The sequence below is a fragment of the Heterodontus francisci genome, chromosome 48 (genome assembly GCF_036365525.1).
Source record: "Heterodontus francisci isolate sHetFra1 chromosome 48, sHetFra1.hap1, whole genome shotgun sequence".
NCBI lineage: Eukaryota > Metazoa > Chordata > Chondrichthyes > Heterodontiformes > Heterodontidae > Heterodontus > Heterodontus francisci.
Genome location: NC_090418.1, coordinates 7,229,820 through 7,249,487, shown reverse-complemented (window position 1 = coordinate 7,249,487; position 19,668 = coordinate 7,229,820). Strand labels below are relative to the sequence as shown.

The following is a 19,668-nucleotide window of genomic DNA, read 5'->3' as shown; positions in this document are numbered from 1 at the left end:
AGACACATTGTACAGCGAGCTTGCCACTGGTACCAGACCCACCGGCCATCCATGTCTCCACTTTAAAGACGTCAGCAAACACGACATGAAGTCCTGTGACATTGATCACAAGTCGTGGGAGTCAGTTGTCAGCGATCGCCAGAGCTGGCGGGCAGCCATAGAGGCGGGGCTAAAGAGTGGCGAGTCGACGAGACTTTGCAATTGGCAGGAAAAAAGACAGAAGCGCAAGGGGAGAGCCAACTGTGTAACAGCCCCGACAACCAATCTTATCTGCAGCACCTGTGGAAGAGTCTGTCACTCTAGAATTGGTCTTTATAGCCACTCCAGGCGCTGCTCCACACACCACTGACCACCTCCAGGCGCTTACCCATTGTCTCTCGAGACAAGGAGGCCAAAGAAGAGGAAGACTACAACTGTACAGGGCATTGGTGAGACCGCACCTAGTGTACTGTGTACAGTTTTGGTCTCCTGACGTAAGGATATACTTGCATGGACGACAGTTCAGAGAAGGTTGATTTTTGGGATGAAAGGGTTGTCTTATGAGGAAGGTTGGGCCTCTACTCATTAGAGTTTCGAAGAATGAGAGGTGATCTTGTTGAAACATATAAAATTCTGAGGGGGCTTGACAGGGTAGATGCCGAGAGGATGTGTTCCCTCAGTGTGGGGGGTTGGGGGGAGTCTGGAACTAGGGGGCACAGTTTCAGAATAAGGGCTCAGCCATTTAAGATGGAGATGAGGAGGAATTTCTTCTCTCAAATGGTCGTTAATCTTTGGGACAAGGTGAGTTGCTCTTGCAGAGAGCCGGCACGGACACGATGGGCAGAATGGCCTCCTTCTGCGCTGTAACCTTTCTCTGATTCTATGATTCCAAGTTGTCATTCCATTTCTTTAATCAGCTGGTGTGGAAAATGCCATCCAAGGAAAACAGCGACCCCCTGGTGTACAAATTGGATTGTTTATTAAGTGTCGTGCCGATTAGAATATTGCTGGATTACCAGTAACAATGACTTGCATTTATATAGCACCTTAAGTGTCGCAAGACATCCCAAGGCCACCCACCTTCCGCGGCAGGTGCTGAAGAATCCTGAGTAGGAGAGACCGACCACCTGCCTCCCCACGCTGGCCGCCATTATCCCATCCTGCTCATTGCAATGGGGACTCCTTCAACAGGCGTTAGACCCCCTAATTTACACATTTAATAAAACTAGAAGCATTCAACAGTAAATTGGACGGAAACACATTTGCATGCCGTAGAGGCGGCATGGATAGAATGGGGCGGACGGACAGGCAATTTGCAGAATGTGAGTTCAAATCCCACCACGGCTGCTTGAGAACTTGGCTTCAGGTTCAAGAATGTGGAAATCAGTATAAGTGATTGTGGGTTAAAGCCCCACTCCGAGACTTAGCACAAAACTTGATCTGACACTGACTGAGGTGCTATCATTCAGATAGTGTGTCAAGTGGATAGAAAAGTTCCCATGGTACTATTTGAAGAAGAGCAGTGGAGTTCTCCCTGGTGTCCTGACCAATAATTCTCTGTCAACCAACATCACTACCACTGACTATCTAGTCGTTTACACCTTGATGTTTATAGGAGCTTGCTGTGTGCAAATTGGCACCCTTGTTTCCTGCATTACAACATTGGTTGCAAAGTGCTTCGGGACAACCCTGAGGTTGTGAGAGGTGCTATAGAAATGCAAATCTCTGTCTCATACTCCACTCCAGTCTCACAGCAATGTGGTTGACTCTTAACCTCCCTCAAAAACGGCCGAGATACTCAGCTGTGCCCGCGGACAGGCAACGAATGCCAGCCTTGCCAAGCAGCCCATGTCCTGAGAATTAATTTAGCAAAGGTTGAATGACTCTCGCTGTTGAGGACCGAACATGAACATGGGCTGAAGTACTGGGGGCCATTAGCATCTGTTGCCACAAACCCCCGGTAAGATGTCACATTCTCTGGGACAAGGGAAAAGCCAATGTTACCATGAATGATAATTCCCTAAGCTGCTATTTCCCGCCACCCACATTTCCATCATCTACACCGTCCCCATCTGTGAAGATATGGGCATCTGCAACACAAAATCAGAATGTATTTTGATGTTCTTACTTTTTTCAATCGTGTGGATTTGATTGAAAATAAGCAATTCTGAGTTCAATATCAAACATCGCCACCTGTCCCCTCCCTCAAGAACAGTGGATGTTCAATCCCCGAGAGATGCCACAACAACAACCTACATTTATATAGCACCTTTAACATACTAAAACCTCCCAAGGCACGTCATGGTAGCAAGGTTTAGCACCGAGCCACATAAGGCGATATTAGGGACAGGTGACCGAGAGCTTGGTCAAAGAGGTCAGTTCAAAGGAGCGTCTCAAAGGAGGAGAGAGGGGCGGAGAGGGTTTCGGGAGGGAAATTCCAGAGCTTAGGACTCAGGCAGCTAGAGACACGGCCGCCAATGGTGGGGTGATGAAAACTCAAGGATGCGCAGAATTGGAGGAGTGCAGAGATCTTGGAGGGTTGCAGGGCTGGAGGAGGGTACAGCGATAGGGCAGTGGGGGGGTGGGGGGAGGGGTTTGTAAACATGGATGATAATTTTCACACTGAGGCCTTGGTGGACTGGGAACTGAGACAGGTCAGCAAGCACAGGGGGTGATGGGTGAACGGGTTAGGGTCAAGGCCTCTAAGAATTTTATACGTTTCTATTGGAACTTTGCAGGGCCTGTTGATTTGAAACCTCGTTCATTCCTCTCAGATCCCGTGCTTTATCAAAGAGGCGGAAAGCTGGGCAGGTCCAGTTTCTGTCTGAAACTTCGAACCCTCGCTCCCCAGCAGGTTTCCGTCATCACCCCTACTTTGGAGTCCAATCAGATGCCTCTATCCTTTTCTCAAGGACAAAAAAAAAAGTTGATATAACACCATCAACCTCGGAAAAAGATGATCAAAGTGCTTCAGGAAGGTGTCGTTCTTAATAAATGGGTGACTGGGCAATGAATGATATTTTAGATGGGGTGACCAGATGCTAAGTCGAAGATTGGGAATTCTGCAGCGAGTTACTCACCTCCTGACTCCCCATCTACAAGTCAGGAGTGTGATGGAATACTCTCCACTTGCCTGGATGGGTGCAGCTCCAACAACACTCAAGAAGCTCGACACCACCCAGGACAACGCAGCCTGCTTGATCGGCACCCCATCCACCATCTTCAACATTCACTCCCTCCACCACCGACGCACAGTGGCAGCAGTGTGTACCATCTACAAGATGCACTGCAGCAACGCACCAAGGCTCCTTAAACAGCACCTTCCAAACCTGCGACTTCTACCAACTAGAAGGAGAAGAGCAGCAGATGCATGGGAACACCACCGCCTGCAAGTTCCCCTTCAAGTCACACACCATCCTGACTTGGAACTATATCGCCGTTCCTTCACTGTTGCTGGGTCAAAATCCTGGAACTCTCCCCCTAACAGCACTGTGGGTGTACCTACCCCACATGGACTGCAGCGGATCAAGAAGGCAGCTCACCACCACCTTCTCATGGGCAATTAGGGATGGGAAACAAGTGCTCACATCCCATGAATGAATTAAAAAAAAGATCAATTGACTGAACTTATTCAAACTGAATTACAAGTAATTTTTAAAAAAGGCTTGCATTTATATTTTCATGACCTCAGGATATCCCAAAGTGCCAAATCAGGTACTTTTTGAAGTGCAGTCACTGTTGTTATGTAAAAAGCACTGCAGCCAATCTGTGCACAGAAAGCTCCCACAATGAGATAATGAACAGATAGTCAATTGTAGTGATGCTGGAATGAAGGATAAGTATTGGCCAGGACACCAGGGAGAATTCTCCTGGTCTTCTTTGAGGTAATGTCAGGGAATATTTTACATCTACCTCATAGGTAGTTGGGGCCTCAGTTTAACAGCTTATCCAGTACCTCCAACCGTGCAGCACCCACTTAGTGTCAACTGGGACTCTGAAGTGGGACATGAACCCATAAGTTCTGACTAAGGCTAACTGAGCCACGACTGACAATTAAAGCAGTTGCAGCCTCAGTATTGGAGGCAGAACTGAGTGAGTCTTCAGTCGACTGCTGGCGACTGGAGCTGCAGGTCACCAATGATGGATTAATATGACCGGGGGAGCCTGTGCGCCCGAGGTTCTGGGCACAGTGTGACGAACACCCCTGAAAGGCCCACACAGTCAGTTCTGCTGGGTGGGGACTGCTTGGGGTGAATTGACTTTAAGAACCAAAGTAAAAGATTGTGGGAACTTGAGTGCAAGTTGTTGTGGACTTTACTCACTTACGTTTTAAATTGTGCTGTTTCAGTCGATTACACCCAGATAGCACAGATGCACAACATGTGAAAACTCCAGGCAGTATTTTTATTCAACTTGCAACTCAATCTGCAGTATGGAGCTCCGTTAAGTGCTAACCGTTTTTTGTAATTGTTAACCGAAAATATGATTAAAAATTGGGAAATATAGACATGGACCGGTAACCCAAGAAACCCGGAAGAAATTCGTGTGCAATTAATAATCGTCTTCAGCAATACATTGGGTGAGAAAGCAGTAGGTCTGGTGGTTTTCCAGCCATGGCTTAATTAGCATCACTCTTGTGTCCGGGTTTGAAGATTGTGGTTTCAAATCCCACTCCAGCAACTTAAATCCAAATATCTAGGCTGGCACTGCAGTGCAGTGCTGAAGGAGTGCTACAATGTCAGAGGTGCTGTCTTTTGAACAAGGTGTCGAAGTGAAATTAAAAGAAAAGATCCTGTGGCCACTATTTCAAAGACGAGCAGGGGAAGTTTGCCCTGGAGCCAATATTCGTCCCTCAACCACCATCGGGAAAACAGATGATCTGGCGATTACTGCAATGAGAAGCTTTTTAGGTTGTCTGACGCAACATTAATGAGATGCATGGAGTTCAGTTGACTGAAGATCTCAAACAGGTTTATTAAACAGCTAAACTATTATACAGTACAGAGCTATCTATTTACAGGACTTGCCTCTTGGTGTTACAGTAACAGAGTGAGACTGGCTCGTAGTCACATGACTACATCCTAGTACTTAGCGCATTGGCATACTGAGATCTTAAAGGGACATCACTCTTAAAGGCAATCACGCAGCAATTATCACACTGCTGTTTGTGGGAGCTTGCTGTGCGCAAATTGGCTGCTGTGTTTCCTACATTACAGCAGTGAATGCACTTCAAAAGTACTTCCCTTGCTGGAAAGCGCTTTGGAACGTCCTGAGATTGCGAAGGGCAAATTAATTTTTTTTTGCTTTAGATATATGTAATGTGCAGTTTTGACACCCAGCTGCACGCACAAGCCATTACGAACCTCGATAGAAAATTCCCTGGAATTTAGAAGGTTAAGGGGTGATTTGATCAAAGGTTTCAAGATATTAAGGGGAACAGATAGGGTAGATCGAGAGAAAACTATTCCCGCTGGTTGGGGAGTCTAGGACTAGGGGGCAGAGTCTAAAAATTAGAGCCAGACCATTCAGGAGTGAAATTAGGAAACACTTCTACACACAAAGGGCGGTAGAAGTTTGGAACTCTCTTCCTCAAATGGCAATCGATGCTGGATCAATGGTTAATTTTAAACCAGAGATTGATAGGTTTTTGTTAACCAAAGGTATTAAGGTTGAAGGGGGCAAAGGCGGGTATATGGAGTTTGTTGGCAGATCAACCATGATCTCACTGAATGGTGGAACAGGCTCGAGGGGCTGAATGGCCTCCCCCTGTTCCTATGTTCTATATGCAGAAGGTGCTCCCACAGTATTGTTAGGTAGGGAGTTGTAGGATTATGACCCAGCTGCAATAAACTTCCAAGTCAGGATGGTGTGTGCAACTCAGAAGGGAACATGTGGGTGGGTGGTGTTCCCATGCACCTGCTGCCCTTCTCCTTCTAGATGGTAGCGATGGATTTTGGAGGTGGAACCGCCAGAGAGCCAGCACAGGCACAGTGGGCTGAATGGCCTCCTCGGTGCTTTGATGAACTGCTTACCTTAATTCTATGAAATTCAATGTAGCTGCGGTCGGACTGGTCAATTTCCAGTGCTGATTTTGCACGCTGAAGATACGCACATCTTAGAAACACAAAAGAAAGCAGTAATTACTGGAGTAACAGCCCAAATTTTCGCACTTAAGTGCCTGGAGTGAGATTTGAACCCATAACCACCAGCCTCGGAAGTGAGAACGCTTCCCGCATAGGCACTGCTGGACAGGACAGAAGCCGTGGAAATGTCCTCTTTGGTGTTCTGAGTTGCTATGACCAATTCTTGGAAGCGATTAATTTGAATCCTCCAAAAGGGATTGCAATTGCTGTTTGGACAGTAGATTCCATGGGCTTGAAATTAATTCTTTAGGCCCATGTTTTGGAGCCCTGGTGAAAGCTGGAAGCATGGAGGGCACAGTGAGCCACCCAGAATGATGCAAGTGGTTCTGAGATTCGAAGATTGACCGAGACAGGGGGTCCATACTTGTTAACAACTGGAGGCCCTTTTACACCAAAGAATTCACCCCAATTCTATTGAAGTGGCAAATTTAGGCCAATTGAAATTGCTTGCCCTCCAACGAAAAATCACCGCACTTACACTGCCCCAATCGCAAACGGGTCCTTTGCGTCATCAGTTCACCCGGTCTACAGATTGCACTGCCAAAGTTAGTGGTGTTCATTTGTACCATGGAATCAGTCTATTTGTCATCACCACCAACAGGACGTGGAAGGCAATGCACACGCAACGGGAATGTCCTGGAATGTGTCATTTGCTCCACTCTGCTGAAGTGTAATTCAAGGTCTCTGCCACCTGTCACACGGCCTTCGAGCTGCCAGGCACAGTGCTGATGCTCCCGAGCTCAGAGAGTGCTCAGCGCCAACGTTACTGAACTCAGAGAATGCACAGCGCCAATAATTCCGAGTTCCGAGAACGCAGAGCACTAACATTCCCAGTTTAGAGAACACACAGAGCTGATGCTCCAGTGTTTAGAGAACCAGTAGCTCCTGTTTCTAGGTGTGCATGTGCAGAAGTACTAACCCCTATCACATCATAGACCGGCCAAGGTCTGCTTTCCTATGGGATAATGCTTTGTCCCATTACCCTGCCAAATATGCAAACTCCGAGGAGAAGAAGACAACTTACTCTGGAAACCATTTGGAATGCTCTTTCCACGGATCATCCCCTTCCTCCCAGTGTGCTAAGCTCCCACCACAGGAAAAGCACTGGACTTTATCCTTGATGCCTGTTTGAGCAAGTAGGAACGTCATGACTGGATGAGAAATCATAGTTGTGTAGTCAGCCAACACTCCAATCACTCTTGGTGAACCTGGTTTGACATTGTTGCCTCTATTCTTTGCTGGGTCTCACATGTCATGAGGGATTGGGTGGGCTAAAGCCGTTAAGATACTGTGCCATCACCTCTAAAACCTCCCATTTCAAAAAGAAATCTCCCCAGTATTATGATTAGTAGGAGTTCAACCCAGACTGTGTTGGGACAACCACAATCTCCCAACAATCATCATTGTCATTACAGTCCGGTCCAAAGGGCACGAGGCAGTTGCATTCTGCTGTTTCTCTGCCCACGCTGCGTTCATAGAGTCCTAATGACATAGAAGGAGGCCATTCGGCCCATCGAGTCCATGCTGGCTCTCTGCAGAGCAGCCCAGTCAGTCCCACTCCCCCGCTCTATCCCCGTAGTCCTGCAAGTTTATTGCCCTCAAGTGCCCGTCCAATTTCCTTTTGAAATCTTGGTCTCCACTTTAACCCCACCTCGTAGGCAGCAAGTTCCAGGTCATTACCACTAGCTGCGTTAAGAAGTTCTTCCTCACATCCTTCCCTGTGTCTCTTGCCCAAAGTCTTAAATCTGTGTCCTCCAAGTCCCTGTACCATCAGTTAATCAGAACTGCTTTTTTTTTGGTCTACCTTGTCTAAGTCTGTCATAACCTTGTACGCCCTCTATCAAATCTCCCCTCAATCTCCTTTGCTCCAAGGGGAACAACCCCAGCTTCTCCAACCTAACTTTGTAACTAAAACCCTCCATCCCTGGAACTATTCTGGTAAATCTCCTCTGCACCTTCTCAAGGGCCCTCACATCCTTCCTAAAGTGTGGTGAACGGAACTGGAGGCAGCAATCCAGTTGGGGCCTAACCAGAGCTTTATAAAGGTTCAACATGACTTCCCTTCATGACTTTGGAAACAAGGAGGTCTGGATATGTTGTCGTGGAAAAGACACTGGTAGAGTGTCTACTCTCCATAGAAACATAGGGAAACAGGAAATCATAAGACTAGAAAAGATCAATGTTTATCTAGTTTGCGTTCTACCACCCTGGTAGTCACATGATCCAATGATAACGGAGTTGACTCATTGTTGTAATAAATCTCTATCCTGTAGTTCACAACTCAGCGTGAGGAAACCCCCCAGCGGGGGAGGGATTTGGGAACCATAGGCCTAAAATCACCTAAGCATGGGGGTACAGCAGCATCACAGTTATATTACTGGGCTAGCGATCTGGAGGCTGTGACTAATGACCAGGAGGCGTGCGATCAAATCCCACCCAGGCAATTTAAATTCAATTGATGCAGTAAACTTTAATGGTGACAATCAGATTGTTGTAAAAAGAAACCCCCATCTGCACCTTCTCCTTTGTTATCTCTTGCCCCACCCCCACCTCACTTGCTTATAATCTGTGACTTTTCTAATATTTGTCAGTTCCGAAGAAGGGCCACTGACCCGAAACGTTAACTCTGCTTCTCTTTCCACAGGTGCTGCCAGACCTGCTGAGTGATTCCAGCATTTCTTGTTTTTGTTTCCGATTTCCAGCATCCGCAGTATTTTGCTTTTATTTAAAGGTCTCGCGTCTGGCCTGTTTCTCTCTCAACTGCTCTGCGCGGTTGAGTGGAATGTCCTCAGGTGGCTGGACCCGGATGGCATACTTGGCAATGTTTCCAACATCCAACGTTTTCACCAAGCCGCAGTCCGGCTCGAACCTCTGGTGCGCCGATCTGGGCGATTTGCTGATGCTCTTGCTGCAGAAACGCCCCCGCCGCAGAAGCACTGCACGCTCGACTTCGACCCTGTGAAATTAAAACCCGCGCTCGCCATCTCCTCGGGGGGTCCAGGGCTTGAAGCTCTCAAAGGTCTTTAGTCTCTTCAGCTCGCTCCTCATCTGATGATTGAAGCTTCGCTTCCACTGCCGGCGAATCACTTTGTCGTCTTTCTCCACCTCCTCCACGAACTTAGCGGTGTTGATGCCGGTGAAGGACACAATGGCTTGCAGCTCCGCGACATCCAACTGACAATGGTGAGAGGCAGACCCTTGCGTTCCGCTCTCCGGCTGAGACCACGAGCCAGCGGCTTGGCTCGCCACGGCCTAGATATCAAAGAACAGACATTAATCAATCATCTGCCAGCTACGTGACACAGCAACGTGCGAAGATTCACTAGAATGGTACCAGGGATGAGGGACTTCAGTCATGTGGAGAGACTGGAGAAGCTGGGATTGTTTATCATAGAGCAGGAAATGCTAAGGAAAGATTTAATAGAAGTGTTCAAACTCATCAAGGTCTTTGATAGAGTCAATAGGGAGAAACTGTTTCCAGTGGCAGGAGGGTCGGTAACCGGGGTGGGGGGGGGGCACAGATTTAAGATAATTGGCAAAAGAATCAGAGGGGGGGGGGAGATGAGGAGAATTTTTTTTTTAACGCAGTGAGTTGTTGTGATCTGGAACGCGCTGCCTGAAAGGGCGGTGGAAGCAGATTCAATCGTAACTTTCAAAAGGGGAATTGGATAAATACTTGAAAAAGAAAAATTTGCAGGGCTGTGGGGAAAGAGCTGGAGGGTGGGGGGGGAGTGGGACTAATTGGGCAGCTCCTGCAAAGAGCCGGCACAAGCACGATGGGTCGAATGGCCTCCTTCGGTGCTGTCCCATTCCATGATTCAACGATAATGCACGCTCAGAATAGAAAGAGATGCAGAATTAAGTGGGGAGACGGCAGTGTCGTGGTAATGTCAGTAATCCAGAGGCCCAGGCTAATTCCCTGGGGACACGGGTTCAAACCCCACCATGGCAGCTGGAGCAGTTTGGATTCAATTAATGAATAAATGCAATTAACTGAATGCTAACGGAACGATCATCGATGATAGCTGTTAAAAACCCCTCCAGTTCACTAACGTCCTTGAGGGAAGGAAATCTGCCATCCTTACCTGGTCTGGCCTACATGTGAATCCAGACTCTCAGCAATGTGGTTGACTCTTAAGTGCCCTCTGAAATGGCCAAGCAAGCCACTCAGTTGTCAAGGGCAATTAGGGATGGGCAACAAATGCTGGCCTTGCCACATCCAATCAGAATAAAAACAAAAGTTAATATAAAGTAGGCCCAATGTGATTACTAAAGATTCCAATAAAGATCTTCGATTGAAGCAAAGGACCTTGTGGTGAAAGAAAGCAAGCTCACTAACGTGGAGCCATATCTGCTCAGATCCACACCCCAATTGCTCACATACCTTGAAGTTTTGAAGTAGGCCTCGCACTAATGTTCCTTTGGGATTTGGGGACAGACAATGAAAACATTCAGCAGAACCGTTTCTGGTTTGATTTGCCCTCTGAATATTGAAGAGAAAATTGCTTTTATCTACCGACTCCCTCGCCCCTGTTTGCCAACGCGAACGAGACAGTCGGGAAACGAAAATCAACCCCAGCGTCTTGCTTTACATCAGCTAAGGCATTTTCCGTAACTATTTATCAGGCCTGGCCAATTTCCTCTGTTGCTCAACTTCCTGCGAGTAAACTGGTTATTTGAGCAGGAAACAGAATGCCACAAGCAAGTAAGTTGCTTAACCCTTTCGCTCAACCATCTTCCCATTTACAGTGACACGCCCATGTGATGCGATTCCAGCATCAGCTGCTGCACGGCAATGAGGTAGTTCAGGATAAGGCCATTCAGCCCCTCGGGCCTGTTCCACCCATTCAATTGGATCATGGCTGATCTGTACCTCAACTCCATTTACCCGCCCCCTGCTCGATATCCCTCGCTACCCTTACCCAGCACTAATTTAGATGGGTGGCGTGGCAGTTGTGTCACCAGACTAGTCATTTGAAGGCCCAGGCTTCTGCCCCGGGGACAGGGGTTCAAATCCCAGCGGCAGCTGCTGGAATAGAAATTCAATTAATAAAAAAAATCTGGAATTGAAAGCCAGTCTCAGTAATGGAGCCATGAAACGGCTGTTGTCGTAAAAACCCACCTCGTTCACTAATGCCCTTCAGGGAAGGAAATCTGCCCTCCTTACTTGATCTGGTCTACATGGGAGTCCAGACACACAACAATGTGGTTGACTCTTAACTGTCCTCCGAAAAGGCTCTCAGTTCAAGGGCAATTAGGGATGGGCAACAAATGCTGGCCTTGCCAGCGATGCCCACATCTCATGAAAGAATTAAAAAAAAATCTAGAGATCTCATTCTTGAAAGGTTCAGCTGACCCCCCCAACCCGCAGTGTCCACTGCCTTCTGTGGGAGGGAGTTCCCGAATTCCACTACCCCTTGTACGAAAAAACCACTCCCTGATTTCACACCAAGAAGGCCCAGGTCTAATTTTAAGGTTATCCCACCTTGGTTCTGGATTCCCCCCCCCACCAGAGGAAATAGTTTCTCTCTACCAAATCGAATCTCTTTACAATTTTGAACACCTCAGTCAGATCACCCCACAACCTTCGAAACTCAGTTGAATACAAGCCACGTTTATCCTTCTAACTTAATCCTTTGAGCCCTGGCATCATTCCTGCTGAGCCGATGTTATATCATGTTCTATCCTTTCTGAGGTTCGGTACCTTAAAAATGAGCACACTGAGGGAATCGGGTGAAGACTTGAAGGGGATTCTTTTGCAGGGCCAATGGGGAAAGAGCTGGCACAGGCATGATGGGCCAAATGGCCTCTTTCAGTACTGTTTCATCCTACGATTCTATAATTGGGGTCTGTACAACATTTGGAAGCATTGCCTCACCATTTTTGTGTTCCAACATTACACGAGCCCTTTTGATCATTATTTTAAGAGTGCAAGAAATAGGAGGGGGAGTAGGCCATTCGGCCCCTCTAGCCTGCTCTGCCATTTAATAAGAGCGTGGCTGATCTTCCACCTCAATTCCATTGCCCTCCTGATCCCCGTATCCTGCGCACTGGGGTTTAGTGACTGGCGTGCATGGATTCCCAAATCGTGTTGCTCCAGCATAGCTCCCAGCTTCTCACCGTTAAGAAAGTAAGACGAGGAGGGTGTAGCCAGTATTTTTGGCGCCTGCACCAGCTGTATCTCCTGTGAGGTTCTTTCTCCAGCTCAGCTGAGATCTCAGACCTGAGGCTGACAAATTCTGTATTAACTCCACAAGCCACGTTCACGCAGAAAATCTGGGTCACATCACGGCCCATTTCGACGCTGACTGGCCGGCATTATTGTTTCAGCTTTGTCAGTTGAACAACAACAATTTGCATTTGTGTAGCGCCTTTAGTGTAGTAAATCCTCCCAAGGAGCTTCACGGGAATTATATCAGGCAGGATTTGACACCGGGCTATATAAGGGCAGAGGAGCAAAAGCTCGGTCAAGGAGGTCGGTTTTAAGGAGCGTCTTAAAGGAGGAGGGAGAGGCGGAGAGGTTTAGCGAGGGAATTCCAGAGCTCAGGGCCCCAGGCAGCTGAAGGCACGTCCGCCAATTAAAATGGGGACTGCGCAAGAGGCCAGAATTACAGGAGTGCAGAGATCTTGGAGGGTTGTGGAGCTGGACGAGTTACCCAAACGCAGAACTCAAGCCCCGTCTGAGAATAAATAAATTAATTGCAAAAGCGAAACACGGCAGAGGCTGGAAATCTGAAGTGAAAACCGAAAATTCCGGAAGCGCTCAGCAGGTCAGGCAGCATTGGTGGAGAGAGAATCAATTAACGGTTCAGAACTTTCATCAGATCAGATATAAAGTCCACTTGCCTGGTTCGATTTAGTGACTAAGATCAGTCTGAGGAGAGCGTGCAGTCTCAGTGAGGGATGGGCCTTTCACCTCTCCTCAGCCTGCCCTGATCCTCATCACTTGACTGAACCCTGCTACCTGTTTCCCTCAGTGCGGAGCTGCTGTTACATTCGTTATACACTGAGACATCGAACAAAGGTTATCTTCAGATCATTCTACCCTACTACTGCACAACTTCCTGTTGCGCAAGCAGGGAACAACACGTTAAAAGCAATTGATGTCACTCACTCTTTCACAAAACTATCCCAATTTACAGGGGAAACGGCGACACTTAAACAAGGGGCAAGTACATGCCTGCTTACAGGAGATCAGCAGAGTAAATGACGGGCAGTTTTTTCCTGCGAGATTCCCGTAGTGCCATAACTCCTGTCACCATCTCCCGGCAGCACAGGCTGAGGACTAGATTAATGACACAAACGAGGGTTGTACTCCCTGGAAGTTAGAAGGTTAAGGGGTGATTTGGTCAAAGTCTTCAAGATATTAAGGGGAACGGATAGGGTAGATCTGGAGAACCTATTTCTGCTGGTTGGGAAGTCTAGGACTGGGGGTACAGTCTAAAAATTAGAGCCAGCCCTTTCAGGAGTGAAATTAGGAAACACTTCTACACATAAAGGGCGGGAGAAGTTTGGGACTCTCTTCCACATATGGCAATTGATGCTGGATCAATTGTTAATTTTAAATCTGAGATTGATAGATTTTTATTAATCAAAGGTATTAAGGGACTTGAGGCAAAGGGGGTATGTGGAGTTAAGGTCACAGATCAGCCATGATCTCATTGAATGGAGGAACAGGCTCGAGGGGCTGAATGGCCTCCTCTTGTTCCTGTGCTCCTATGGGGCCACTCCGGTCAATGTTAGGTGTTAACCTTGGCTCAGTTGGTAATGCTCTCTGTCATGGGTTCAAGCACCACTTGACTGGAGCACCAAATCTAGGCTGACATGCCAGTACTGAGGGAGTGCAGCACTGTCAGAGGGTCAGTCCTGAGGGAGCGCCTCACTGTCAGAGGGTCAGTACTGAGGGAGTGCTGCACTGTCAGAGGGTCAGTACTGAGGGAGCGCCGCACTGTTCGAAGGTCAGTACTGACGGAGCACCGTACTGTTGGAAGGTCAGTACTGAGGGAGCACCGCACTGTTGGAAGGTCAGTACTGAGGGAGCACCGCACTGTTGGAAGGTCAGTACTGAGGGAGCGCCGCACTGTTCGAAGGTCAGTACTGAGGGAGTGCCGCACTGTTGGAAGGTCAGGACTGAGGGAGTGCCGCACTGTTCGAAGGTCAGTACTGAGGGAGCACCGCACTGTTGGAAGGTCAGTACTGAGGGAGCGCCGCACTGTTGGAAGGTCAGAACTGAGGGAGCGCCGCACTGTTGGAAGGTCAGTACTGAGGGAGCGCCGCACTGTTGGAGGGTCAGTACTGAGGGAGCGCCGCACTGTTGGAAGGTCAGTACCGAGGAAGAGCTGTCCCGTCGGAGGGTCAGTACTGAGGGAATGCCGCACTGTTGGAAGGTCAGTACTGAGGGAGTGCCGCACTGTTGGAAGGTCAGTACCGAGGAAGAGCTGTCCCGTCGGAGGGTCAGTACTGAGGGAATGCCGCACTGTTGGAAGGTCAGTACTGAGGGAGTGCCGCACTGTTGGAAGGTCAGTACTGAGGGAGTGCCGCACTGTTCGAAGGTCAGTACTGAGGGAGTGCCGCACTGTTCGAAGGTCAGTACTGAGGGAGTGCCGCACTGTTGGAAGGTCAGTAGTGAGGGAGTGCCGCACTGTTGGAAGGTCAGTACTGAGGGAGCGCCGCACTGTTGGAAGGTCAGTAGTGAGGGAGTGCCGCACTGTTGGAAGGTCAGTACTGAGGGAGCGCCGCACTGTTGGAAGGTCAGTACTGAGGGAGCGCTGCACTGTTGGAAGGTCATTACTGAGGGAGCGCCGCACTGTTGGAAGGTCAGTACTGAGGGAGCGCCGCACTGTTGGAAGGTCAGTACTGAGGGAGCGCCGCACTGTTCGAAGGTCAGTACTGAGGGAGTGCGCACTGTTGGAAGGTCAGTACTGAGGGAGCGCCGCACTGTTGGAAGGTCAGTACTGAGGGAGTGCCGCACTGTTGGAAGGTCAGTACTGAGGGAGCACTGCACTGTTGCAGGGTCAGTACCAAGGGAGTGCTGCACAGTCAGAGGTCCCTGCTTTTGTGACATTAAACCGAGGTCCCTTCTGCCCTCTCAGGTGGATGTAAATGATCCCTTTGAGCAATTTTGAAGAAGAGCAGGGGAGTTAACCCCCAGAGTCCTGGACAAATGTTAGTCCTTCAACCAACATCACTAAAAAAAACAGATGATCTGCTCATTATCACACTGCTGCCTGTGGGAGCTTGCTGTGCACAAGATAACTGCTGCATTTCCTAAATTACCCCAGTGCCAACACTTCAAAAAGTACTTCATTGGCTGTGAGGCGTTTTGGGAGGCCGTGCAAGTGTAATGGAATACTCTCTACTTCCCTGGATGAGTGCAGTTCCAACAAGAAGCTCGACACCATCCCGGACAAAGTCGCCTGCTTGATTGGCACCCCATCTACCACCTTCAACATTCACTCCTTCCACCACCGACGCACAGTGGCAGCAGTGTGTACCATCTACAAGATGCACTGCAGCAACTCACCAAGGCTCCCTTGACAGCACCTTCCAAACCTGTAGAAGGACAAGGGCAGCAAACGCATGGGAACACCACCACTGAAAGTTCCCCTCCAAGCCACACATCACCCTGCCTTGGAACTACATCGCTGACCCTTTACCGTTGCTCTAAAGGGCGGCCTTTGGCTGCACCCACAGCAGGCAGGTAGGGATAGCCTGTAGGCCTGCTGCTGGGTGCTGGTCTCTAGGCAGTTAAACTGCGTCACTCCCCCCCCAACCCATTGCTTTGGGAAACTGGGGGGCAGACTGGAAAATCCCATCTGGCCTCCTTTAACTGCCCTTAACAAGGCTCTTAAAGAGGCCTAATTGGCTGCTGGCCTGATGGGGTTGGGCAGCCCTGCTGGGCCCCAAACCTGCCTCCCCTAAAACAGACAGCGTCAGGAACAGGGTTGGGGAAACCAGCCTCTATTTTCGGGTCCTGTTTGCCTCAGTTTCCAACCTCAACACCCGGCGATTCTGCCCCTTGCCAAATGTGCAAAACCACAGGATATTGACTGGATTTTATATCGTACAGTGGTGTCCTATATTTTCCGTTAATCGTATGGCTTTCAAGAATTAAACAACAAACATGCACGACAAGGTGAAAGATTGCACGTTAGGTTAGGTTACATAGAATTCCAGTAGAGTAGCACTGAAGTTCCAGTGAACATTACTGTAAAAATCAGATGCTGCCCACACCTAGTCTGGGTCTTTAATTGCACCAAGTTCCCACTGATCAATGACCAGTCGTTCAGGAGGGATCTTCTTCCAATAGCTGGCCCGACTATCTGGACTGCAGAGCCAGATAAAGGAAAAGGGAGCCCGCTTCCACTGCCCCTCCCCCCATATCCATGATTGAGCCTCACTTTCCCCTGGAGCACAATGTCACTGGGGGTCAGTATTAGGGTCTTGCCCTGTATGATCACTGTGCATGATCAATATTGTTTCCTATACCCCATTCCACTGCCTGTACGACCCACACACACATTCCACTTACCTCTACATTCCCAGCCTCACCCACACCTCATTTCTTGTCATTACAGACTCCATTTTATTACCTATTTCTGAGGTTCTTGTAATTCCAGGCCTTTGGTCATTTACTGTCCATATCTTGTATCAAGAATGCAGGACACAGGACATTCCATACTGAATTCTATTAAGTGTTTACTTGTACAAGTGAATTGACCATTTAATATATTTAACTTACTTAACCCTTGTGTTCTCACAAAGATCAAGCTAGCAAATTCAACAGTGGCCAATTTGACTTAATCCCATCATGTTTTATATACATTCTCACAGGATAGCAGGGGTTGGAGTTTAAAAATAGGGAAGTCTTGTTACAACTGTACAGGGTGTTGGTGAGGCCGCACCTGGAGTACTGCGTACAGTTTTGGTCCCCGTATTTAAGAAAGGATATACTGGCATTGGAGGCAGTTCAAAAGAGATTCACTCGGCTGATTCCTGGGATGAAGGGGTTGACTTATCAATAACGGCTAAAATGGCTGTGGTTGTTGGACATCTGAGCTCCAGGGCATCACTGCAGGAGTTCCTCAGGGTAGTGACCTAGGCCCAACCATCTTCAGCTGCTTCATCAATGACCTTCCTTCAATCATAAGGTCAGAAGTGGGGATGTTCGCTGATAATTGCACAATGTTCAGCACCATTCGTGACTCCTCAGATACTGAAGCAATCCGTGTAGAAATGCAGCAAGACCTGGACAATATCCAGGCTTGGGCTGATAAGTGGCAAGTAACATTTGTGCCACACAAGTGCCAGGCAATGACGATCTCCAACTAGAGGGAATCTAACCATCTCCCCTTGATATTCAACAACATTACCATCGCTGAATCCCCCACTATCAACATCCTAGGGGTTACCATTGACCAGAAACTGAACTGGAGTAGCCATATAAATACCGTGGCTACAAGAGCAGCTCAGAGGCTAGGAATCCTGAGGCGAGTAACACACTCCTGACTCCCCAAAGCCTGTCCACCATTTACAAGGCACAAGTCAGGAGTGCGATGGAATATTCTCCACTTGGCTGGATGGGTGCAGCTCCAACAACACTCAAGAAGCTCGACACCATCCAGAACAAAGCAGCCCGCTTGATTGGCACACCATCCACAAACATTCACTCCCTCCACCACCGACGCACAGTGGCAGCAGTGTGTACCATCTACAAGATGCACTGCAGCAACTCACAAAGGCTCCTTAGACAGCACCTTCCAAACCCACGACCTCTACCACCTCAAAGGACAAGAGCAGCAGATGCATGGGAACACCACCACCTGTAGGTTCCCCTCCAAGTCACACACCATCCTGACTTGGAACTATATCGCCGTTTCTTCACTGTCGCTGGGTCAAAATCCTGGAACTCCCTTCCTAACAGCACTGTGGGTGTACCTACCTCACATGGACTGCAGCGGTTCAAGAAAGCAGCTCACCACCACCTTCTCAAGGGCAATTAGGGATGGGCAATAAATGCTGGCCTGGCCAGTGACACTCACATCCCATGAACGAATAAAATAAAAGGTTAGGCCTTTATTCATTAGAGTTTAGAAGAATGAGGGGTGATCTCATTGAAACGTACAAGATTCTGTGGGGGCTTGACAGGGTAGATGTTGAGAAGATATTTCCACTAGTGGGGGAATCTCGAACTAAGGGACATAGTTACAGAATAAGGAGACACTCATTTAAAACTGAGATGCGAGGGAATTTCTTCTCTCACAGGGTAGTGAATGTCTGGAATTCTCTACCCCAGAGAGTTGTGGAGGCTAGATCACTGAATGTATTTAAAAAGGAGGTAGATAGATTTTTGAACTATCGGGGAGTTGAGGGCTATGAGGAGCTGGCACGAAAGAGCAGTTGAGGTCTGGGGCAGATCAGCCATGATCTTATTGAATGGCGGGGCTGGCTTGAGGGGCCGAATGGCCTATTCCTGCTCCTATTTCTTATGTTCTTATAACTGTAATCACAGTTTGCAGCCGAAAACTGATCAGTTACATTGCCATTTCAATGCATATTTACAGGCTGAGCTATGTATATGCATCTTCACCACATTACAGGAAGGACATAATTGTTCTGGAGGGAGTACAGAGGAGATTTACAAGAATGTTGCCAGTGCTTGAAAGTTGCAGATACGAGGAAAGATTGGATAGGCTGGGGCTGTTTTACTTAGAACAGAGGAGGCTGAGGGGTGACTTAATCGAGGTGTTCAAAATTATGGGGGGCCTAGTGAGAGTAGACAGGAAGGACCTAGTTCCCCCGGTGGGGAGGTCAATTACCAGGGAGCGCAGATTTAAGGTGATTGGTAGAAGGATTAGAGGGAGCATGAGGAAAAACTTTATCACCCAGAGGGTGGTGGGTGCCTGGAATTCACTGCCAGGAACGGTGGTGGAGATAGAAGCCCTCAACTCACTTGAAAGATACCTGAACCTGAAGTGCTGTAACCCGCAAGGCTATGGACCAGGTGCAGGAAGGTGGGATTAGAATGGGCAGCTAGTTTTTTCAGCTGGCGCAGACACAATGGGCTGAATGGCCTCTTTCTGTGCTGTAGCTTTTCTGTAGTTCTATGTTTATATACATTGTGCAGTTGAGGCCTGGGTCACTGCTGTCACAGAAAGCTACGACTATAAACAAGGACAGAGCCATATATTATGGAACAGAAGTGTGACAAAAAAGGGAGAACAAGTTTTGTCGAAAAGGAGCTTGTGTCAAAATGTTTTTCCAAATGATTGAATCGATAAGCATGTGGAATGAGAGAGAGTTTACTCCGCAACCTTTTTGCAGGGCTTATAAAGTACAGGTGGGGACACTGAGATTGACTTAGATTGAACATTCCCTACTCATTCTGGGCACTGTGCCCAGCAGGCAGGTTAATCTGTCAAAGAAATTGAAAGTAATTAGTCCTGCCTCTTGACAGAAGTCAGTTCAAAGTGAATATGTGTCACGTACACACCCGCGTGCATGCGTAAGTCAACTTTATATTTACCGAGCCGAAGTTTCAAGTTCA

General features: G+C 48.2%; 1 long non-coding RNA gene across 1 annotated transcript; it reads right to left on the bottom strand.

The window, feature by feature from the left end:
• Positions 1–8,572: 8,572 nt before the first annotated feature.
• On the bottom strand, positions 8,573–10,761 carry LOC137357296 (uncharacterized). The gene is made up of 2 exons (XR_010971171.1): positions 10,507–10,761; positions 8,573–9,374 (listed from the first exon to the last, which is right to left on the bottom strand). It is a non-coding gene; the product is annotated as an uncharacterized lncRNA (long non-coding RNA).
• Between the last annotated feature and the right edge of the window lie 8,907 nt (positions 10,762–19,668).